The sequence below is a fragment of the Perognathus longimembris genome, chromosome 6 (genome assembly GCF_023159225.1).
Source record: "Perognathus longimembris pacificus isolate PPM17 chromosome 6, ASM2315922v1, whole genome shotgun sequence".
Classification (NCBI taxonomy): Eukaryota; Metazoa; Chordata; class Mammalia; order Rodentia; family Heteromyidae; genus Perognathus; species Perognathus longimembris.
The window spans coordinates 43,842,302-43,867,096 of record NC_063166.1 but is presented as its reverse complement, the minus strand read 5'-3'; the positions used below and the strand labels follow the sequence as shown (position 1 = coordinate 43,867,096).

The window sequence follows — 24,795 nt, the reverse complement described above, 5'->3', positions numbered from 1 at the left end:
CTCCAGCTCAAGGCTAGCACTCTACCACTTTGAGCCACAGTGCCACTTCTAGTTTTCTTGTGGTTAATTGGAGATAAGATCTCAAGGACTTTCCTGCCCAGGCTGGCTTTGAACTGTGATCCTCAGATCTCAGACTCCTGAGAAGCTAGGATTACAAGCGTGAGCCACTGGCGCCTGGCCCATTGGCTTTTTCTACTCTTGGGTGGTACTCTACTAGCCAAGAAGTGGTTTTGCTCCACTTCTGAATTTTTTCTGGTTAATTGGAGATTTGATCCTTGTAGACTCTTCTGCCTAGCTTCAAAATTCAATCATTAGATTTCAGCCTCCTGAGTAGCTAAGATTATAGACAGGAGTCACTGGTACTTATTTGTCTTTTTTTTTTTTTTTGCCAGTCCTGGGGCTTGAACTCAAGGCCTGAGCACTGTCCCTAGCTTCTTTTTGCTCAAGGCTAGCATTCTACCACTTGAGCCACAGCACTACTTTTGGCTTTTTCTGTTTATGTGGTGCTGAGGAATTGAACCCAGGGCTTCATGCCTACATGCTAGGCAAGCACTCTACCACTAAGCCACATTCCCAGCCCACTATTTGTCTTTTAAAAAAAAAATTGTTGGGGCTGGGGATATGGCCTAGTGGCAAGAGAGCTTGCCTCTCATACATGAAGCCCTAGGTTTGATTCCCCAGCACCACCTATACGGAATACGGGCAGAAGGGGCGCTGTGGCTCAAGTGGCAGAGTGCTAGCCTTGAGCAAAAAGAAGCCAGGGACCGTGCTCAGTCCCTGAGTCCAAGGCCCAGGACTGGCAAATAAATAAATAAATAAATAAATAATTGTTGAGTCATAAAGGTATATATTCCAAATACCATTTTTTATGAGATAAATGATTTGTAAATATTTTCTCATATATGTGCATTGTCTTTTAACCTTGTTTTCCCCCTTTTTCAGTGCTTAGATCCAGTGCTTAGATTGAGCAGGGTAGACAACTGCTCTAACATTCAACTATATACCCAGCATTTGGTTTTCTGAGAACAAGTCTTTGTAGCCCAGGCTGGCCTCAAATTTGCATTCATTCTGCCTCAGCTTGCCAGGTGATGGATTCTCAAGTGGACACCACCATGCTCAGGCACTTTCATTCTTTTGCAAGTAAAATACCCATTTTTTTTTTTGTAAATGCTAACCTTTAGGCTACTTAGCTCTATATGGATCACTGTAACAGTATCTCCCAATTCTCTGACCAAACAAGATCTCATGCCTTTAGTTCGATGAGCTCTTCTATTGTTACTCCCACTACCCTGTTCTGGGAGAAGAGTGCTGCTGCCACCTTGTAATCTATGTTTTCTTTCTCAAGAGTGCTTTCAACAGGACAGTCACAAACTCAAAGCCAGCCTGGGCAGCAGGCTAGTTTGAGCTACATAGTAAGATCCAGTCTCAAAAAAGAAATGGAGGGCTGGGAATACGGCCTAGTTGCAAGAGAGCTTGCCTCGTATACATGAAGCCCTGGGTTCGATTCCCCAGCACCACATAAATAGAAAACAGCCAGAAGTGGTGCTGTGGCTCAAGTGGCAGAGTGCTAGCCTTGAGCAAAAGGAAGCCAGGGACAGTGCTCAGGCCCTGAGTTCAAGGCCCAGGACTGGCAAAAAAAAAAAAAAAAAGAAGAAAGAAAGAAATGGAATTGGGTGCAGATGTGGTAGCTCATATAGAAAAGTCCATGGGACTCTTAACTCCAATTAACCACCAGAAAGTGGCGCTATGTCTCAAAGTGGCGGAGTGCTAGGCTTGAGCTGAAAAAGCCTATGAACGACAAAAAAAACAAAACAAAAAACACACACACACACACACACAAAAAAAAACCCATGTTTTGCAGACTTACTTTAGGGATCCAGAAGGAAATGAACAGAGTCAAAAAACAGTAAATTGTGCAGTTTGAGTCCTGGTCTTGGACCTAAAAAAAAGAAAAGAAAAACCAGTGGGCCTGGGGAAAAAAATCAGTGTCCCTGGTTTCTAAAATTGTTCAAAGGATCCTTAGATCAGCTCAAGGGCCTAACTACAGACATCTAGGTTCATATCTAAATAATCTTTTACACCTTACTCTCTGTTGTTTGCGTCCACAGCTACTGTTGCCACCTGTGCCAATACCTCACATTCAGCGTGGGAATTGTTGCTTAAAAGTGACATTCAGCCTCTTCATTGACCTTGCAAATGTCCTTCATGGTGCCCAGTTTTCTGCATACCACTCTCATGCATGGCTTGTGTGATTCCATACATATTTAACAGCACCTGTACTAACTTGGCTTTCTCCTTTGTTTCTATAAATAGTAAAGTGGATGTTTTATGACAAATTAATTTTAAACCTTTTCTCGGGTCTATATTAACAGATTAAAATATACTCATTGGAAACAGCTTTTAGGGGTGGGGCTTGGAAGGAATGAGATGATGGTTTTTTTCAATGATTTTTAATAAAGTAATTTATTCTTTCAAAAACAAAAAAACAGGGGCTGGGGATATGGCCTAGTGGCAAGAGTGCCTGCCTCGGATACACGAGGCCCTAGGTTCGATTCCCCAGCACCACATATACGGAAAACGGCCAGAAGCGGCGCTGTGGCTCAAGTGGCAGAGTGCTAGCCTTGAGCGGGAAGAAGCCAGGGACAGAGCTCAGGCCCTGAGTCCAAGGCCCAGGACTGGCGCCAAAAAAAAAAAAAAAAAAAAAAAAAACAACCCCCCCCACAACTTTAGCATTGACCACTAGGTGGCACCATCTCATAAATTATACCATCATTCAAAGACATTTCTTTTTGAGTCTGGTATGACCAAGATCACTATCTCCCTCAAGAGTGAGTGTCACCTTTGAGTGGGTGCTGATGGCTTACACCTGTAATCCTAGTTACTCAGGAGGCCAATGGCTGAGGGCAGCAATTCAAAGCCAGCTTGGGCAGGAAAGTCCGTGAGACTCTTACCTCCAGTTAACCCCCAGAAAACTGAGCTGTGGCTCAAAGTGGTAGAGTGCTAGCCTTGAGCAAAAAAGCTCAAGGGAGGGACAGCACCCAGGCCCGGAATTCAAGCCTCATGACTGACAAGAAACAAAGAAAGAAAGGAAGGAAGGAAGGAAGGAAGGAAGGAAGGAAGGAAGGAAGGAAGGAAGGAAGGAAGGAAGGAAAGATTGTCAAGTTGAAAGTTGTGTATTAAATCTTGATATGAATTTAAAGATCTTCACTGAGTGATATAGGCAGGTACTTGTAGAGGCCTCGGACTGGGGTCTTCTCTATTCTTCACCCTGTACTAGTTGAATATCTCTCTTGTAAATCAGTCAGTCTTCTCAAGAAATGGCTCTTTCTTGGGATGAGGAGAGACTGAGACAGATTCTCACTATGTATCCCAGGCTGCTGGTTTTTACTCAAATCTTTCTGCTTAGCCTCTCAAGTGCTGGGATTTTAGGCATGCACCACCACACTTGACTAGAATGGCTCTCCTACCTCTATTTAAACTATTCATGTGCATGTCGATTTTCTCTTTCTCAGTGGCATTGGTTCAGTTTTAGAACTTCTCCAACAGTCAGTGCACATAACATCTTTGTCCTTTCATTTATCAGTAAGACAGAAGGAAAAACACAAGGTCCACAGAACCTATGCCTTAGGGTGGTGCAAGGAGCTAAGGACACACTACTTAGAGCAGGTAACACTGATGGTAGTAAATCAAGACATCTTGTCCTGTGGGTAACTTTGATTGCTCTTGGCTCTTTGTTACTGTTTAACTTCTGTTGGTGATTGAACCATATTTCATAAACCCTACTGCTAGCGGCTGGAAAGTTATTCAGCTGCAATGAATCCTGGGAAACTAACTCAATTCTCCCCACATCCTGTCCCTGTGCTCTTGCTTTCTGCTTTTCCGTCCCCAGGCTCTGGTAACCACCATTATTATTCTTACTTCTACAAGTTCAACTTTTTCAGATTACATCAAGAAGAGAGTTTGTGTTGTATTTGTCTTTCTGTACCTAGCTTATTAATAATTATAATAACTTGTGACTCAGAAATCCTACTGCTGGATAAATACTTGAAGGAAAAGAAATAGGCCTAGCTAGAGGTATCTGTACTACCCTGTTCATATTCATTATTTGTATAGCCAAGGTATAGAAACAGCCTACTTTTTGTTGTTATTGTTTGTTTTGTTTTTGGAGGCACAGTCTTAATATGTAGACTGGGCTGACCTCAAGTTCATATTCCTTCTCCCTCTGCCTTCCAAGTGCTGAGATTATAAGCGTGCATCATTGTCGGGATCTGATGGATCCCTTTCTCCCCGATCTCCTGGGGAAAATGCTTGAACCCCCAAATCTATGAAAGAGCACTCGGCCTTGCCTTCCTCTGGCAGAAGGCCAAGGCGTACTCTCGTGGACTTGCGCTAAGTTGAGGAAAGGTTGCTGAAGCCTCCCCTCCCCCCAGTTCCCTCACATGTTACCAGGAGTGCGGGAGGTGGGGTGGGGGTGGGGGGGGAGAAGGCATCAGGGAAACGCTGCGATGGTGGGATGCGTCTCAGCCCCCAGAGGGCAGGCCAGAGAAATTTATTACGATGACAAAGGCGGAAGGGGAAGGACTTGGGGTGACTGACTGATTGGCTGACTGGCCTACCCCTCAAGTGGTGTCATGGAACTTCCTTTGTGGGCTGGACAACCCTATCATGGTGGCATGCACATGTTCGCCTCCTGAGGGGTGGGGGGCTTCTTTTCTGGTTGAGGCCAAAAGGTGGGAGGGGCTCCCTCCCACACTGTCCCAGGGCTGGGGGAAGGGCAGCGTCTCGCTCTTGGTGCCCTTCCTCCACCAAGGCCAAAACAGTCCCCAACATCTCCCCCTTTCTGTTTTTTCAGTGAGCAGGGGATGCTGTAAATACATGGCATGTGTGGGCATAGGGCAAATGCTGACATAAGATCTGTGGGGCCCCTTCCACAAAACTGGGGTGAGGGTAGGTAAGGGTCCATCCGTCTGGCTTTGTCCAGAAGTCGGAATCCTCAGCTGGTTTCTGCCAAGTGCAGGAAGGTGCAGACATCAGCCCTCTTTTGGTGGTGAAGTAGAAGTAGGCTGAAACTCTGGCATTCCTGGCAGTTCACAGTAGCTGATAACTCAAACATAAGTGATTAGTAAAACATTCTTTTATACAAACATTGAAGCCAAGGTGCTAAACCTTTGCGCTTACTTTTAAAAAACTTTTCTATCATAAAACATTGGGGTGAGTGTCAATACCCTCAGCTCCTATTTTCTTTCCAACAGGACTCCCCAAGTCTAGCAGCAGGGCGAGAGGAAAGGAAGAAGCACGGTGCAAAATTCCTTTAGTTTTTGTGCGACGCTGTGGGCAATATCGCCACAGCAAAACATTGAGCCATAAGACGCTCAAGAAAGAATCTAGAAAGCAAACAAGGAAAGGAAGCTTGGTTGCCTCCTACCGTATGCAGTCCTACTTTCCATATTTCCATGGAAGAGCAGAAGTCCAACATGGTCCTCCTTTTCCTGGAGAGAACAAGAAGAAAACATTTCTCCAGAGCGGGTACTCTGGGTTTGATTTTCCGATCTGGAAAAACACATATACAGTACTCCATCCCACACTGATTTGGGATGATTTAAAATTTCTTGATAATTAACATAAGCATAGCTATCCTTAATTAATCCTGGGGAATACCCCCCCTCTTTTGTTTTTTTTAAATTATGACACCGGCGGCCACCAGGCAGGGAGTATGGGTGGAGGTCTCTTTTTCTGTAGCTACTTCCTGCTGTCAAGGGGGTGATGTAATCAAGGGCCTGGCACCGTCCAGTGTGGCTGGCAAAAGTTCCCATCATTACCATGAGAATGGACACTGGGGCCAGAGAGTGCTATGGTTTCCTCTGGCATCTTGGGCATACCCAGAAGTTTCCAAGGCTGGTGCCTCCGGGGTTCAGGTCTGTGTTAGGGTGATGGCTATGAACGGCAAATTCCCAATTGGTGATCTCAGCAAGAGATGTTATTCTGTCAAAAGAGACTTTTGAAAAGGTCAGGCAAAGTATTGACAAGTTCTCAGAGCTGGTTGGCATGAATGACGTAGAACACACCCTGGGCATAAGCCAGGAAAAGTTCCTTTTGGAGCATAAACCCAATTGTAAAGTGAACAGGTAAGGAGAAATGACTGAAAGAAGTGTTTAGTGACAGAAAAACGGTTTGGCATAGCCAGTCAGAGGCAAAAAATAAATATATATATACATATATACAACTGGCAGCAAAGAAAAAAATGGACAGGAATTATCTCTCTTGATTTCCCGGCTCTGATCCATTTTGAAAGGGTGAGCTCCCTTTAGGATAATATGACACCATTGTCCTCTCGCTCCACTCCACCTTCCCATCTCCTGGACTGGCTAAGTCCCAGGGCTTTAAGCATTTGTTGCTGGAATTGTATTTTCCCATCCGTATTTGAACTCGGGGCCTGAGCACTGTCCCTGAGCACTTTTGTTCAAGGCTAGTGCTCTACCACTTGAGTTACGGTGCTGCTTTCAGCCTTTTGCTGGTTCTCTGTAGTTGAGCTCTCAATCTGGCTCTATGCTGTTTAACTGGGAGGTGGGATTTTAGAGAGATTTTTCTTTTGCCCGGGCTGGCTTTGAACTGTATCCAGGGATTCTTAGTCATACAAGCCCTTTTTTATCTCCAATTGAGCAACAAGGAAAAACAACAGAGATAATCCATTTGTAACTCATTGAGAACTGACGAAAAACTGCTTGTTAAGGTTTTGCTATAACACTTAAGGAACATGAGATTTATATGTCATCAACTTGAATCACGCCATTTAATCTCACTGGCAAGTGAAAGAGAACACAGATAAATGACAACCAAGGGCAAAGGATTAAAGCAGTGTGAAATTCTCAGTCCTGGCAGTGGCTGCATCCCTCATCCCCAAATTAGCAGGCTCCATGCCATGTGATGGAGAAATCTAGGCAAGGCTGCAGTGGCATCTCTGGATAGACTGTCACATCTCGCTCTGGGTAGCCTGCAAAATTTCTATATAGATTGGTTAGGGTGTTTAAAATTTCACAGCATTCCTGGCTCTGGTAGGCTGATGCCCTTCTGGTTTAAGCAGGGTGAAAAGACTTTCTTAATCACAAATTTCACCTGGCTACCTCTGTGGCCACTAACATAACTATGGTGATTTAACCTGGAGTAGCTGTTAGGAGAGGACTATTTATGTTTATTTGTTTTGTTTTTGTTGCCAGTCCTGGGACTGGACTCAGGGCCTGAGCACTGTCCCTGGCTTTGTTTTGCTGAAGGCTAGCACTCTACCTCTTAAGCCACAGTGCCACTTCCGGCTTTTTTCTATATATGTGGTGCTGAGGAATCAAAACTAGGGCTTCATGTATATGAGGTAAGCACTCTTGCCACTAGGCCATATTCCCAGCCCCAGGAGAGGACTATTTATGAACCCAACTCTAATCTTGGGAGAAGATCGTTAGTAGTGAAACCAGGCAGTTTGGGAACAGACTGGTGGCAGTTTCCTGTATCCAGGGGCTGCCACCATCCATGCGGCTAGCACATACGTCGACCTGCATCCTATAAAGCAATATATGAATCCTGGGTCAGGAAAGTTGAGGTTAATAGTCACAATTGTATGAAGCAATCCCAATTCCTTGATCATGAGAGTTTATGAGAACACAGGAGAGAAAAATGGGAAGGTAAAAATCTTAATTTATGCCAAAGAGTTGTTAAGACTAGATGCACACTTAACTTTCAACACACTGAATATAAAGTAACACACTGGTTTTATACCATTGTACTTTTACCACATGTTGCACATTTGAATCCTTTTGGAATTTTACATAGACACCTTTGTTTGCATCGAACATTGGGCTGAAAACCTATTTGTCTTGCTTTTAAATCTTACTAACAACCACACACGCACACACACACAAAAATACCTGAGCGCTCTTAAAATTGCTTTGATTGGCCATTTAAGTTTTCTGGAATTCCAGCGGCAAATGGTATTAATTTGCCCACAATAGAAGCATGTGGTTGGATAAAAAACATAAAGGAAACCTCGTTTAGTCACCCATTCACAACGTGACAATTTTTTAAATCACAGCAGACAAGCAAACCTTTTTATCCATTTAGAAAAACTTCTCCAGTTGTTTTTGTATCTTTGAACTGGTAAACATGGAAGTTCAATCAAATTACCAATTACCGTATCAAAACTCTTTGTTTTCCTCTTTAATATTTTGTTTTAGTTTACAATTTGAAGCTTTCCCTGGCTTTAACCCTGCCTGCAGCCAATAGTCTGTCACAGAGAGAAAACTTGCAGGCAAGCACAGTGTGGCGCTAGCCCCTCCCATCGGTAGCACAATCGCTGGAGGCTTGTTAAGTCTGAGTCCCTGCCCAGCCCAGGGGAGTCTGGCACGCCCCTCACCTGGGGGAATGGGTGGGACTCCACCTTCAAGATGGAGGACTCCATTGCCCACCACATGCATTGACCAGCTAGAGAAAACTTAACATTAACCCCTTTTTTTGTTTTGTTTTGTTTTAACTTCATCGGCAGCCTCAAGCCTGCAAATGACAGGCAGACGCAGCAGGGGTCCTTTCACAGACCGCTCTGGGGCCGCAGGCAGGCTGCTGGCCCCTCCTAGCCGCTGCGAGACCCTCAGCCCAGCCCAAAAGCAGCCCTCTCCTGAGAGCTCTGCTGCTGCCATGCCGTGGCTTCTCAAGAGGCGGAACCGCGCTTCCGCCGTGCTTGGCCCGCCACGCTCGGCTGCCCAAAGACTTCTGCACTAGATGTCTGGCGCCGCCCGAGGCCACGCAGGCCCCAGCGCATGCCGCCACCTGTGAACCCCAACGGGGGCGCCGGCCCAGGTGGCCATACGCACCTGGAGTGCCACCGCTGCCCGAGGCCACGTGGGCCCCAGTGCACGCAGCTCGCAAACCCTGGGCTGCGCGGAGCCCAGACTGTACTCCGTGCTCGGCCCGCGACCCGACTCCCTCCAGTGCTGCCTCCCGGGACTCTCGAAGCCCCGCTCAGCGCTGCCCACAGCCGGCGCGGGCGCCAAACCGCTTCAGCGCCCGCGCTGCTGCCGCTCTTGGGCCCTAGGCCTCCCGCTGTTTCTCAAGCACCACTGCAGGGCCGAGCCGTCTGGCCCGGGGCATGCAGAGCAGGACCGACCCCAGCCCGAGGCTGCCGTCCTCGTGCTCCTGCCCCACTGCTCCACTGCCACGTTTCCGCGGGAGGTGCGCTCCGCTCCCTCCCCCGCCTGGCGCCAAATCGCCACGACGGGGCAACTCTCTCTGGCGCCGCGTCCCGTGAGCCCATGCCATGCCTGCCTTCTCTCCATGCTTCTGCCCCATCTGGATGGGCAGGACCCTCCTCTAAAAACCCACTTAGCGCAATCTGTGGGGATATTGTGAAATTCCCGGCCGTGCGATCTGCCCCACATTGGGCGCCAGATGTCGGGACCTGATGGATCCCTTTCTCCCCGATCTCCTGGGGAAAATGCTTGAACCCCCAAATCTATGAAAGAGCACTCGGCCTTGCCTTCCTCCGGCAGAAGGCCAAGGCGTACTCTTGTGGACTTGCGCTAAGTTGAGGAAAGGTTGCTGAAGCCTCCCCTCCCCCCAGTCCCCTCACATGTTACCAGGAGTGCGGGGGGTGGGGTGGGGGTGGGGGGGAGAAGGCATCAGGGAAATGCCGCGATGGTGGGATGCGTCTCAATCCCCAGAGGGCAGGCCAGAGAAATTTATTACGATGACAAAGGCAGAAGGAGAAGGACTTGGGGTGATTGACTGATTGGCTGACTGGGCTGCCCCTCAAGTGGTGTCATGGAACTTCCTTTGTGGGCTGGACAACCCTATCATGGTGGCATGCACGTGTTCGCCTCCCGAGGGGCGGGGGGCTTCTTTTCTGGTTGAGGCCGAAAGGTGGGAGGGGCTCCCTCCCACACTGTCCTAGGGCTGGGGGAAGGGCAGCGTCTCTCTCTTGGTGCCCTTCCTCCACCAAGGCCAAAACAGTCCCCAACACATCATCATGCCTCATCAGCCTACCAGTTTCTCTTTAGTAGCAGAGGGATTTGAACTTTTTCTTTATTTTTCTAACATGTTGTCATACATGATTTATTTATTGTCAAGATGATGTACAGAGGGGTTATAAGGTAGTGAATACATTTTTTGTCATACTTGTTACCCCCTTCCTCATTGTTCTCCCACCTTCCCTCCCCCAGCCCCCCCTTGCTTTCATCATTTTTTTAAACCATCCCAATGATGGACATCATCTTTCTAGTCTACAATGCTTATGAACTCTATGAATAGTAACAATTCCTTCCAGGTCAGGTGACATATAAATTTCTTTCCTTTGCTTAGTGTAATCTGTTCCTTCTTTTTCTCTCATTTCTTCCACCCCCCAGCTTGAGTTGCTTAGTTCACTTCATCAATGTCCATTGCAGTTTTTGGGTCCCCTCTACTGCATTTTTTAAAATCCACTTTCCACTCATTCTGTGCCCTCCTCCCAGCTTCCCTCAGATGTACATGTGTATACACCATATGTGAGGTAAAGAATATAGAATCCTCTAAATACTACAAGACTAATTATTTCTTTTTCTTTTTTTTAGATCCGAGACTGGGACTCAAACTTAATACCTGATGCTTTCTCTCACTGGCTGGTCCTCTACCAACTGAACCACACCTTCACCTCCAAACTCACAGCCTTGTACATGTTAAGCTGACTCACAATTCTGGTCCTTTTGTTGTTTGGTTGGTTGGTTTTGGTTTTTTGCCAGTTCTGTGGCTTGAACTCAGGGCCTGAGCACTGTCCCTGGCTTCTTTATGTTCAAGAATAGCATTCTGCCACTTGAGCCACAGCACCACTTCCGGCTTTTTCTATATATGTGGTGCTGAGGAATTGAACCCAGGGCTTCATATGCAAGGCAAGCACTCTACCACTAAGCCACATTCCCAGCCTTCTGGTCCTTTTATTTTTGCACTGGCTTATTATTATTATAATTGCTGGTACCAGAGTTTGAACTCAGAGCCTCACACTTGCCTCCTCACAGCTGATGCCCTAACACTTGAGCTAAATCTCCTACCCTGCTTTCCTTTGCACTCTGGTTATTTTGGAAATAAAGTCTCACAGGCTTTTTGCTGGGGCTAGTGTTGAACTACAATACTCTAAATTTCTCAGCCTGAGAAACTAGGATTTACAGACATGGACCTACCCACTGATTTCTAGATCTAACAAACTTTTTTTTTTTTTTTTTTTTCCAGTACGGGGGCTTGAATTCAGTCAGGGTCTTATGCTCTTACTTGACTTTTTCACTGACAGCTGGCACTCTACTACTTGAGCCATACCTCTATTTCTGGATTTTTGCTAGATTTGTCTGCCTGGCTGGTTTAAAACCACAATCTTCAGTTCTCAGCCTCCTGAGTAGGTAGGATTACAGGTGTGAGCCATTGGTGCCCAGCTAAGAACAAGTTTGATAAGAAAGCCTAATTGTAACTCTCATACAATTATGATATAAAACCTGGTTCAGTTGGCTTATACCTGTAATCCTAGCTATGCAGGAGGCAGAGATCTGAGGATCAACGAAGACAGCCTGGGCAGGAAAGTTTATGAGACTCTTATCTCCAATTAACCAGCAAAAAGTTAGAAGTGGAGTTGTGGCTCAAGTGGTAAGCACTAGCCTTGAGCAAAAAGCTAAGGGACACCTCCTAGGCTGTGAGTTCAAGGCCCAGTATTGACACACACATATAAGGAAAAAAAATCTGGCAATTCTTAGATGGGAAAAGACAGAACAAAAGGCATATCTGGCCAAAAGAAAAATTTCTGAGGATTACAGGTGTTTGGATGGGCCTCACCCTCACTGTGGAAGAATTAGGAGTCACTAGACTGATGTGAGCACATGTATTCCCCCAGCTCAGAAAGAACAAAGGTAGTAGGTAACAGCTCCCAGGTAGAGTCTTTAGCCCCCAGACCTTGCATAGGAAACAGGAAGTGCTTATATTCCACCCTACATTAACCCTATTACACTAAAATAAACCCTTGCTAAAACTTGCACTTTGTGAGACTGTCCTTTTGTGAGATACCCCAAATGTTTTTCCTGAGTGGATTTGAAGGACTTGTGATTTTGTGTGGAAACTGGAAAGTGGAAGAATCCCTCATCCATCCTGCAGTTATGCTTTGATACTATACAAATAACATTCCTGGGAGAGAGCGAGGGGATGGGGGACACTGTCAAAAAAGAAATGGACTGTTTGCCTGACTTATGTAATTGTAATCCATTTGTATATTTCCTTTGTAATAACAATTTTTTTTGTCGGTCATGGTGCTTGAACTCTGGGCCTGGACACTGTCCTGAACTCTTCAGCTCAGAGTTAGTGCTCTACTATTTGAGCCACAGCACCACTTCTGGTTTTCTGTGGTTAATTGGAGACATTAGTTTCACAGAGTCGCTGCTCTCCGCGTCTGGTCTTGGGGGAAAAGTTTCTGAGGGGGGAAAAGTTTTCCCGGAAGCCCCCCGGAGCCGAGGCCGAGCGCTGCGCGCCCTGTGCTGCGCCCCGCAGATGTCGCCTGCGCGGCCCGATCTCGCAGCGGCGAGGAGATGAGGCCCCTGGACGTGGCGGAGCCGGCGGAGCCCGGGGAGGTGGAGGTGCTGGAGCCCGAGGAGGACTTCCAGCAGTTCCTGCTGCCCGTCATCCGTGAGATGCGCGAGGACGTGGCCAGGCTGGCCCGCGTGCGCGGCCCCGCAGCAAGCTGTGGGGGGCGGGGCGCGCGCTCGTGCCCGCGCGGACGCAGGTGGGGGCTGCCCAGGAGCGCGCCCTGAACCGCTTGCACCCCGGCGCGGCCGAAGGCGGCGCCCGGGCCGCAGCAACAAGGCCCACGAGAAGGCGCAGGAGACAGCGAAGATGGCCGAGATGCTCATGGCGTTTGTGTGGCAGATAGAGAAAAGCGCGTCATCGTGAGCTGGCCAAGCGCGGTTTCCAGCCAATGGATTCTGGTCGCGTGATGGAGATTGGCTGGCGGCACCCAGAGAGCTGGAACCAGAGAGCCTTTGTCTTTGTTTTTTGTTTTTTTTTCCCCTCTTTTCTCTGTCTGCACTCTGTTCTCACTTACACTACGTTCTGCGATGGTTTGTGGTTGACGACCTCAATAGGAGTCCTAGTGGTTGGATGTTTGGTTTGGGGAAATAACTTCTATTTGGAAAACGCTGCCTTGTGCACGATTAGGGCCTGGATTGTAAGCTCTTGCAAGCAAAGTCACGTGTGTTCTGGGCTTTGGTGGTGGTTTGTAAATTCTGAGGTGCTTTGATATTTCTTGTGTGACCTGATAGCTCCCTGGAACTTTGCATCTGTGTGTGATTCATAAGCTCTGGAGGTGCTGAAGGAGCTGTGTTACTTCTGGAAGACTCCATGCAGCACTGCTGAAGAAGGGACCAGACTTCAACTGGGAATGTGGATGGGCCAGACCTGGCTGGGACCGATGATAGGCGGGAGAAGGGACAGGAGAGGGCATTGTTTGCATTTGGGGACTTTAATTTCTGTGTGAGACCAAAGGAGGAGAGATGTTATTTTGTTCAAATTTTAAATTTTATGTGATACACTATCTGAACCTGTTTGGTGAATTTGTTTAGACGATCTTACTTGGCTCTATTTGACCCGGGACCTAGATGAGACCCTGATGTTCCATACAAGTTGATCATAATACCCTCGTGCATTTTCGGGGTGTCTGGGCATGAAGTTAGAGATTTGTGAAGGCCTTTGGTGGGTTGGAAAGAAGCATGGAGGGGTCTGCAGTGAGGGCTCAGTGGGCAGAGGAGGCATCTGCGAGGTCTGTGTGTTGTCCAGCTGATCATTTCAATAGCAGACCTGACAAATGTTTGAGTCAAAACCCTACCGTGTTTGAAACAAAGTAACCTTACCATGTTAATAAAGTATTCACTTGCTTGAAAAGACAAGAAAAAAAAAGTTTCACAGACTTTCCTGCCCAGGCTGGCTTTTGTTGGGCACCGCCTATAGCTTTAAGAGGCCGTCCTAGGCCTGCCTCTTCTCCTGGCCTGGGGCCCGCATGGCTGCTAGCCCCACCTCCTGCCACGGACCCCATGCGTGCCAAGATGGGGGTGGAGGAACCCAGGGGGAGGTCCTGTGGTACATGACAACCGCCCATAGAGGAAGTCCTATGACATCACTCTTGGATGGACAGCTCATATCAGCCTATCACCGTGTCTAGTTAGCCACTCCAAATCCCTCCCCTCCCAGCTGGTCATCACTGCTATATAAACCCCACCCTGAGATTAAAGGTTGGTATCCTGAGTCCTTATTTAAACGTAAGGGGGCTGGGTGGGCGTTATTCGTGACTTACACACGTCCCCGCTTCTCACACTAGGGCATGCTCCAGCCTTTCCCCCGAGGGTCAGGAGAGAGCGGGAAGGCCGAGGGCCCTACAGCTTTGAACCAATATCCTCAGATCTCAGCCTCCTTAGCAGCTAGGATTACAGGCCTGAGCTACCAGCGCCTGGCTCAAAAAAAATTTTTTTTTATAATTTATTTGTTAATTAAACAATTTTTTTTTTTTTTTTTTGCCAGTCCTGGGGCTTGGACTCCGGGCCTGAGCACTGTCCCTGGCTTCTTCCCGCTCAAGGCTAGCACTCCGCCACTTGAGCCACAGCGCCGCTTCTGGCCGTTTTCTGTATATGTGGTGCTGGGGAATCGAACCTAGGGCCTCGTGTATCCGAGGCAGGCACTCTTGCCACTAGGCTATATCCCCAGCCCCAATTAAACAATTTTTTGACAAGGTGTTGTGCACAATGGGTACAGTTACATAGTAGGGCAGTGTGTACATTTCTTGTGATATCTTACACCCTGTTTTTCTTTCCCTTCCCTAGGTCAGGTAGACATATATGCAATACACAGTGTACTAAAAACATATACAGCAGCCACATCGCCTACGCCAAAGGAAATTCGCCTTAGGGCTTTAAATGTAATGTCGACAATAGAGTTTGCTTATGCTTGTCTTATATGAACATACATACATAGCTTTTGAGCTATTGTAATCCACTGAGAGGTCTATTTTTGACCTTTATATGTTGAGTAGTTGTTTGGTTTTAGTTACATAATGTAGGGTCGCTGACCAGCCTGTCTGAGATCAGGATGGCTACTCCTGCCGTTTTGGTAGGTGCGTTTGCTTGGAAGATCTTGCTCCATCCTTTCATACGGAGCCTGTTTTTATCCTTTGCTGTAAGATGGGTCTCTTGAAGACAACAGATGGCAACTTTTTGTTTACGGATCCACTCTGTCAGTCTGCTCCTCTTCATCGGAGAGTTTATACCATTTATATTCAAATTTATATTCCTGTTAGGCTGTTTTTCCTCTCCTTTTTTTTCTTTTCTTTAGTGAGCTGCTCTTTCTGTTGGCCTCTGGCTATTGTAGTTTCTTTCTGTTTCTGTCTGTGTGTCCTGTACAATTTCTGTTGGGTGGGGTTCCCCTCTTAGAACTCGCTGTAAGGCTGGTTTTTTATTCACATACTTCTTTAGATCCTCTTTGCTATGGAAAGATCTGGTTTTTCCCTTGAATGTGAATTCTAGTTTCACTGGATATCTAATTCTGGGTTGGCAATTGTTGACCTATAGGACTTGGATAGTGTTCTTCCACGCTCTTCGTTCATGGTAGGTTTGTGTGGAGAGGTCTGCTGTTATTCGAATCCTTTTCCCATTGTAATAAAGCTCTTTCTTCTCTTTGGCTGCATTCAAAATTTGCCCTTTATTCTTTTTTTTTTTTTTTGGCCAGCCCTAGGCCATGAACTCAGGGCCTGAGCACTGTCCCTGGCTTCTTTTTGCTCAAGGCTAGCACTCTGCCACTTGAGCCACAGCGCCACTTCTGGCCATTTTCTGCATATGTGGTGCTGAGGAATCGAACCCAGGGCTTCATGTATACAAGGCAAGCACTCTTGCCACTAGGCCATATTCCCAGCCCCATGCTCTTTATTCTTGAGATCTGAAGTCTTGAATATTATGTGCCTGGGCGAGGACTTTCTAGGGTCTGGTCTACCAGGTGTCCTATAGGCTTCGGTTAGTTGGGTGAGGTTCCTTGTGAGATTGGGGACGTTTTCTGCAATAACTCTATTGAAAATATGTTGTAGCCCTCTGCTCTGGTATTCGGCTCCTTCTTCTATTCCAATTATGCCCAGATTATATCTCTTGTCTTTGTCCACTAGCTCCTGGATTAGTCTGCCCTGGAGTTTTACCGTTTCTTGGAGTGTGGTAATTTTCTCGTCCTCATCGGCTGCATTGTCATTCAAAAGAGAGATTCGCGATTCAATATGATCAATTCTTTGTGATGTGGCTTCAAGTGTGGAGTTTATGGATGTCAGGGAGCTATTTATGGTTGCCAGATCAGCTCTGATCGTGGAAATTTCTTCCTTTAAAATCCTTTTAAATCTATTTTTTCATGCATTTCACTTCTCAGGATGTTAAGGTCTTCTTTAACGGAGGTTTGCATTGTATCCATTTTTGCTTCCATTTCTTTCTTGAGCTCCTGAAGGTCCTTCGAGAGTTCCATTCTAAACTCCTGGAATTGTTTGCTGAATTCGTTCCTGAGGTTTTCCATCATGTCTGCTATCATAGCCTCAGTTGTTTTTTATTCTCCACCTTCTCTTCAATCGTACTACTTTTTGGAGCTGGCAAGTTGGCTTGCCCTTTCATGAAATTTGTAATATTTCTTTGTGATTTGCACAACTGGAGATCTGTAGGTGGTGCCCTTGGCTTGGCTTTGTGCTGGTTCCCGCTGGTCCGTCAGTGCAGACTTGTTTGCATCCTGGCTCTAGCTATTGAACCTTACTGCCCAATGGGTGAACGTGACTGTCTTGGTTGTTGCCGGAGTGGTCATCCTCACTGCACTTGGGGGTGGGTAGGTTCTTTGTCTTTCTCTGCAGGACTGTGTCCTGCTGCTGTGTTGTGCTGACTCTAGTGTGCCCCTGATGGGGGTTTGAGGGTCGCTGATTCAGCATGGTGTGGAGACTTTTCTCTTCTTTGATTCTTTCTTCCACTGGGTACCATGGTCAGAGGAGCTCACCTCTCAGTTTGAGAATTGCTGCTGAGAGGCGGCTCACCCACCTGTGTGGATTGCTCCTGTCGGAGCAGGTGTTGCTGTTGAGGGGTGCCCTGCCCATCTGTGCCGAGTGCACCTATCAGCGTGGGCACTGCCGCTGGGGGGCCCTGCCCACCTGTGCGGAGTGCGCCTATCAGAGGGGGTGTTGCAGCCCGCTTGTGTGCTCCTGCGGGGGATTGGGCAGGAGATCCTCCTGCTGGAGGGCTAGCATACTGGCCATCGGGAGGGGGAGGGGGCATGTGCATGTGCACTCTAGTGCTTCCTTTGGGGACGTGCTGCCCCGAGTTGTTGGAGGGTGCTTGTGCCCTGTTGCGAGTCTGCTGTCGGGGGCGGGATGCATGGACCCCAGCAGGTTCAAGTGTCTGGGCATGGGTTGGTGCCCACAGACTCTGTGCCTCTGCTGTGAGGGGGGCGTGTGTTCGGGCCCAGGTGTCCCTGCTGGGCTGGTATTGCACACCAGCAAGCCTGTGACTGTTCAAAAAGTCCGCACAGACCAGGGAGCCTCAGGTGGCACTCCAATGCCTACCAGTCTCCAGGCCACTGCTGGGGAGGGGGTGGGGCTGGTGTGGCCAGGTTCGGGCTCCTCAGCTGGGGCTTTGGGGGACGCCTGTCTACAGTCTTTCCCGGTCACTTTGTTGGGCGCTGCTCCGCCTCTGCTAGCTCTTGTGTCCTCCCAGAGGCTGTAGGGTCCTAGAGCCGCCAGATATGGGGCTCCTTTGTTCCCTTGGGGTGGGGGGGGGAGGGCTGGAGCTCTCGCTTCTTTGTAGGGTTTGGGTCTCTGCTAGAGCTGGTCTCCTGTTTGGGGGGGGCAATGGGGAACTCACTGGTCCTGGATTGTGTGTGTGTCCTGTGCTGCTGTGGGCTTTCCGGGGCTGGTGTGCTGGGTGTGGCGATCGGTTGTTTGGTGGTGGCGGTCTCAGCTCTCCCTGTCCAGTTCTCCCAGTCTGTGCCACCCAGTTCCCCTGCTGTTTTCTGTTCCCGGCCATTTGGTCCCGCACCTCCAGTCCCTCGCCGCTATCTGTCTCGGTCAGTCTTCACTCCCTCTGGGGTCCGTGGAGCTCCTGCTGTCTGGACTTGCTCTCTTGGCGTGACTTTTCAGCTGTTGCTTCTCTGGTCGCTGATGGTCTGCGGTCCCGTTTACCAGCGCTGCGTCCCTTTTCCCAGCCTGGCCCTATTCAGACCGGGGTCGGCGGGGGGGGGGGGGGGGGGAGGTGCCTTGGAGATTTTCCGGCTCCATGTAGATTATAGGCTCTTCTTGTTTTGTTCTTTTTCATTTCCTGTGTTTCTCTGTTGCTTCTGGTTGTTGGGTTTGCTGGATTCTTGATGGGGTGTTGGGTGCTGGAGTTCCCAGCTCACTATTCGGTTGGAGCAAGTTGGGGTGCCTCCCTATTGTGAAGGCGCCATCTTCCCTGACTGCAATAATTTTTTTTAGCTAATTTTTTTAATATTGGGAAAGAAAAGCAAATAACATCCATTATCCAGTCTTTTCTTTTTTTCCATTGGTTGTGCGGCTTCAGTTTGGGGCCTGGGGCCTGTCCTTGAGCTCTTTTGCTCAAGGCTAATGCTTTACCACTTTAAGCCACAGCTCCACTTCTGGTTTTTGACTGGTTAGTTGGAGATAAAAGTCTCACAGGGACTTTTCCACCCAGGCTGGCTTTGAACTGTGATCCTCAGACCTCAGCCTCTAGAGTAGTGAGGATCGCGGCGTGAGCCACCAGCAAGTCAAGCCGTTTCAGTGTGCTGGATGGAATGCAGATATGAGGACTGAGCTCTCATATTCCCACTTATGTGAAATTTGAACCATATTCTGAGAAAGTGATAGCCAATCAATATAGTACACATAAAGGGAGATAGCCAATTAGCAAAATCCCCACTAACCCCACAAAAGCCTGTCTCAACCCCATGACTGTGCAGTAAAGCAATGCTTTGCTCCTCCAGCTAGCTGCACACTGTGTCTGCCTTGTGCCAGCAGCCTACAAAGCAAAATCTTTATCTTGTTCTCTTGGGTTGGTAAATTTGTTTTAAACCAGACTACAGCTCAAAAGTAAGCAAAAGAATCCACAACAATGTTCATATCCATTCAAGATTTTCTAAATCTTGTATGGTTTAAGTGTTTTGTTTCTATTAAGATTAGATATTTTAAATATATTATCTGGCTCCTAAGTATACACTGATCCCTTTATCCCCTTCTCCCCCCCAAAAGTTTCTTTTAAAAACAAAAGTCAGCCCAGGTGTCAGCTCCTCATGCTTGTAATCCTAACTACTCAGGAGGCTGAGATATGAGGATCTAGGTTCAGAGCCAGTCCTGGCAGCAAAGTCTATGAGATTCTTATCTCCAATTTGACCAAAAAGCCAGAAATGGAGCCTAGTCTTGAATGAGAAAAGTAAGGAACAGTTCCCAAGCCCTTAGTTCCAGCACTAACACAGTAACTAAATGTCTTTGTGGTCTGAATGTGTATCTTCTCATTGGAGAGGCTGGTAGGCTAAGAAAAAGCTGAACAGAAAGGAAAGCAGTAGGGCATGTCCTCCTTTCTGTTCTGTCTTCAATCCAATTATTGTCTAGACACAGAAACAAATACTCAGTGGTTCTGAGTAATTATTGCTATTGTTTATGCCACTGACTCAGTCTGGAGGGGAGGATTGGCTAATGAAGAGGCTGATGGTGTTCCTTCCTTCCCACTCAGCACAGATTGGGACAAGTACAGCTTTAGAAATATAAACAGTGATTTCAGTGTCTTCTTTAACCCAGCCCTTCATTTCTTGTCCATCCATCTGTCTGTCTTATCTATATATACCAGTACTGGGGCTTGAACTCAGGGTCCAGGCACAGTCTTTCAGCTTTTTCTTGGGGCTAGGACAGGTGCTCTACCACTTTAGCCACAGTTCCACTTCTGGCTTCTTAGTGGTTCATTGGAGATAAATGTCTCACAGACTTGTCTATCCAGGAGCCAAGATCTTTGGATCTCAGCCTCCTGAGTAGTTAGGATGATAGGTGCACTGGCCCCAGATTTGTTTTGCTTTTAATGTGTCCTGGGTGTGGGTTTCTGGTGAAGTTCATGGCTCAGGAGAGCTGGTGGAAAGGACAGTGATTGCACTGCTTTAATATCAGAGCAGCCCTCCTTCCTGATTACTTGCAACCCCAGCTTCATCTTTCTGAACCTCAATGTCCTCCACTGAAGAATAGGGGGATAATGGATTCAATTTTGTTGAGCAGACTGAAGAGCTATGTGAAGCACCTGGTCTGCGTTTAGCATCCTGTGACACAGGCAGTAATCGCCAACATCACTGAAACTAACTGAGTTGTCTTTGCTGGAGTGAGGTTACTGCAGTGGTGCTGATTTCAGGACAGAGATAATGACATTGCTATGCCCGCCTGAGTGAACATGAACCCCTGGTCTGGCTCTGAGCTCAAGTCCCAATGCCAGTGAGAGAGAGAGAGAGAGAGAGAGAGAGAGAGAGAGAGAGAGAGAGAGAGAGAGAGAGAGAGATAAGACTGGAGATACATGGTTCTAGCAAGTGAGCACCTGTCTAGCAGTAAAGTCCATGACTCTTTTTTGTTTTGTTTTGTTTTTTTTTGCCAGTCCTGGGGTTGAACTCTGGGCCTGAGCACTGTCCCTGGCTTCTTTTTTTTTTTTTGGCCAGTCCTGAGACCTGGGCTCAGGGACCGAGCACTGTCCCTGGCTTCTTTTTGCTCAAGGCTAACACTCTGCCACTTGAGCCACAGTGCCCCTTCTGGCCATTTTCTGTATGTGTGGTGCTGGGGAATTGAACCCAGGACCTCATGTATACGAGGCAAGTACTCTTGCCATTAGGCCATATCCCCAGCCCTGTCCCTGGCTTCTTTTTGCTCAAGGCTAGCACTCTATCACTTGAGCCACAGCGCCACTTCTGGCTTTTTTTCTATATATGTGGTGCTGAGGAATCGAACCCAGGGCTTTATGTATATTTGGTGAGCACTTTACCACTAGGCCATATTCCCAGCCCCATAAGACTCTTATCTCCAATTAATCACCTGAAAACTGGAAGTGGTACTGTGGCTCAAAGTGGTAGAGCACTAGCCTTGAGTGAAAAAAACCAAACAATCCTCAGGGACTATGCCCAGGCCCTGAGTTCAAGCGTACAACCACCACCACCACCACCAATAAAAAGAGTTCAAGACCTTAAGAGATACCTACCAAGAAGATACACAGATGAAAAGACGTTCCCATCTGATGTCATCAGGGAAATGCAAACAAGGCAGTAAGTGTTTCTATTGGGAACAGTGATAGCAGCGAATGCTGCCAAGGCTGCCAAGAACTCTCATTTCTTACTGGCAGGAATGCAAATTAGTACATATACATTGGAAGACAGTTTGAGAAATTTTTACAAAATAAAATATGCTATCTCTCTTTATTTGTTTATTTATTTATTTTTGTTATGGGATAGGGTCTCAATATGTAGCCCAGGTGGCCTCAGACTTGAGATCCTTCTGTCTTGGCTTCCTGAGTGCAGACATGACAGGCGTGTGCTAACCTGCTTGACTAATATGTTCTCATTAGATGATCAAGCATCTACAGTTCCTCATATTTATACAGATGAGTTGAAAACTTATGACAACACAAAAATCTATATACAAATGTTTTTAGTAGATTTATTCATCATTGCCAAAACTTGGAAGCAATCAGAGTGTCCTTCAGCAGATGAATAGATGAATAAACCATGCTAGCACAAGACATTAAAACAGTAGTTGGTGCTAAGACACAGGAGCCATGAAGCCACGGAAGAAGCCTAATGCCTGTGTATGCATGTGTGTGTGTGTCTGTGTGTGTGTGTGTCTGTGTGTGTGTGCTTGTATTGGGCCTAGTGCTGTACCATAGCCTTTTATTTTTCACTGAAGACTGGCATTCTACCCCTTGAACTATATAGCTCTACTTCTGGCTTTTTGTTGTTTAATTGGGGAAATTAGTCTCCAGGATTTGTCTGCCTAGGACTGGCTTCAAACCTCTCCAATCTTGTCTTCCTGAGGGGTTAGGATTAAAGGCCTGAGCTACTAACACTGGTCCTAATGACTTAATATTCAATAAAGGAAAGCAGTATGAAAACTTTCTTTACTGTATTATGCCAATTATATGACAATCTGGAAAAAGGAAATAGATATAGTCAAAATATCTTGGGGCCGGGGCTGGGAATATGGCCTAGTGGCAAGAGCGCTTGCCTTGTATACATGAAGCCCTGGGTTCGATTCCCCAGCACCACATATATAGAAAATGGCCAGAAGTGGCGCTGTGGCTCAAGTGGCAGAGTGCTAGCCTTGAGCAAAAAGAAGCCAGGGACAATGCTCAGGCCCTGAGTCCAAGGCCCAGGACTGGCAATAAATAAATAAATAAATAAATATGTATATATATCTTGGGGCTAGGATCAGGGTCAGGGAGGCAGAACTAGGCAGGGCAAAGAGGTTTGTTACTGGGTAAGGAGCAGTGAACTGAACTGAAATGAACTGGGTCAGAAGCTGAAGGTAGGAGAGTCCTTGAGAAGGGTATGTCTTTTTTTTTTTTTTTTTTGGCCAGTCCTGGGGCTTGAACTCAGGCCTAGGCAACGTCCCTGAGCTTTTGTGTGGTTAACCAGAGATTAGAGTTTCACTGACTTTTCTCTCCAGACTGGTTTCAAACCATAATCCACTGATCTCAGCCTCCTGCATAGCTGGGATTACAGGCGTGAGCCAGGGGCACTGGGCAGGATTTATCTTTCAAATGGGGGAAAAAGAGTATTGTCTACCGGCATGACCTTCTCTGGCATTACAGTCTCATTAGTGAAGTGCCACAGCTTACACGGTTCTGATATCCTAGGGAAAGAATTTAGGATCTAGAATTTTATTTAACTTTTTAAAATTCTATTTTTGTGTGTGGAAACTTGACCTCAGGGGCTTGCACCCCTCACTTGGTTTCTTTGCTTATAGCTAGCACTCTACAACTTGAACTACACTTCCACATCTGGCTGTGTGTGTGTGTATGTGTGTGTGTGTGTGTGAGATCAATTGGAGGTAAGAGCCTCACAGACTTTTCTGTCCTGGCTGACTTTGAACTGAGATTTTTCAGAGCTCAGCCTCTTTAGTAGCTAGGAAAAGGTGTGAGTCACAGATTCCTGGCCATAATCTTACTTATTTCAAATTTCAGTTGTAGTAAAATAGTGACACTGGGTTTGTTTTTCTTTTGGTAATAAAGCCAAATCCTGTAAAACTCTTGCCATGAATTTTTCTAGTACCACAGTTTGAACTCAGCACCATATGCTTGCTCTGCTGGCACTCTACAACTTGAGCCATGCCCCCACCTTGATTGTTACTAGTTAGTTGAGTCAGACTCTGTTTTTCTGCCTGGTCAGGTTTTGAGCTGTGATTGTCTTGATTTTAGCCTCTTGAGTAGCCAGGATTACAGATATGAGCCACTGATATCCAGCTCACCATGAATTCTTACTTCAGAACAGAATCCAAATCCAACTGTCAGTTTATAGTGTTATGCCCCAAGTCACGAGATGACCTCCAAGAACACCACCGAGAGCCAGACATTCCGAAATGCAAAAGCAAGGCTTTATTCAGGCAAGCTGCAGCTTGGGTCTCGTCCCATTCACCGAGGCAGTGGAGATAGAGAGGAGGACCCCAAGCTGAAATCTTACAGGGTTTATAAAGGCAAAAACCACAAAGCTACAGCAACCAGGTGTTTGAGCAAGATTAGGGTACGGGCATAAGTCTGATTGGCTCGGGGCTAGGGACATTCCAGGGCCGTCAGAGAGTTTCCCGGCTGTCTGGGTTATGACGAACTGCTCTGCTAGCCAAAATATTTGGTGGTCTGGGTCTGCTCACAGTGCCCGTTTATCTTGGGCTTGCATGGTTATTTCCCCGAGTTTGTGCAGGCCCAAGGTCAGTTAGCACAAAGTGGAGCCTGACTTCAAGATAGCTTTGTTCAAGAAATTTACAGTTTAGCAGTCTCAGCAGAAACAAGTCAGTTCCTGCAATTTGGGTGGGCTCCCGGTTACTCATAGTTTAAACAATCAACAAAATGGCTACTGCCTGAAAATGGAGTCATTTTGGCTTTTCAATAGTAGTTATTTTAAGTGTACATTCTTTTGATCAAGACTGCCAGGGTAGGAATCCCAGCTCCTCCAGGATTGGGTATATGAATTTTTATACTAGCTCTTTATTCTCCCTAGGTTCCAGTATCCTCATCTGATAAAACAGAGGCAGCAATGGTGATGGGTTTATAGGATTCTACTGAGGAATAAGTGTAATACTACATTAACACATCAGGGACAGTGCCTGGGATGAGGTAAGCAATCAACATGCCTCATTCGGCATGGTTTTCTCTGTCCTGTGTTGAAGTCATACTTTCGCGAATGCAGTTAAGTTTTAATTGCACAGAGAAGCCATTTAGTAAGTGTTTTGTGGGGGAAGTTTTTGACATACAGCGCGGGTGTTTTGTTTTTTTTTCCCCACAGTGCCTTCTTGGGAACTCCTCCAACCCACCACTAGGTAGCGCCTGGGTGGCTCCAGAAGAAGCCATTCCGGTGTCCCTCGCTGCCGGATGGATATACTCATGTGGTTTAATGTGCCCTAACAGGAACTTAAACTGTTTTAAAGCTCTTCTTGCTGATGTTGTGAAATCATGAGATCTCACAGAAAATCTTGATTTCCAGACTGGGCGTAAAGCGCGAGATCCGGCCAGCCGGCCAACCAGCGCGCTGCAGGCCCTGCAG

The 24,795-nt window shown here is 47.0% G+C and overlaps 1 pseudogene; it reads left to right on the top strand.

Annotated features, from left to right (window-relative positions):
- Positions 1-12,454: 12,454 nt before the first annotated feature.
- LOC125352296 lies at positions 12,455-13,122 on the top strand (annotated as a pseudogene).
- The last annotated feature ends 11,673 nt before the right edge of the window (positions 13,123-24,795 follow it).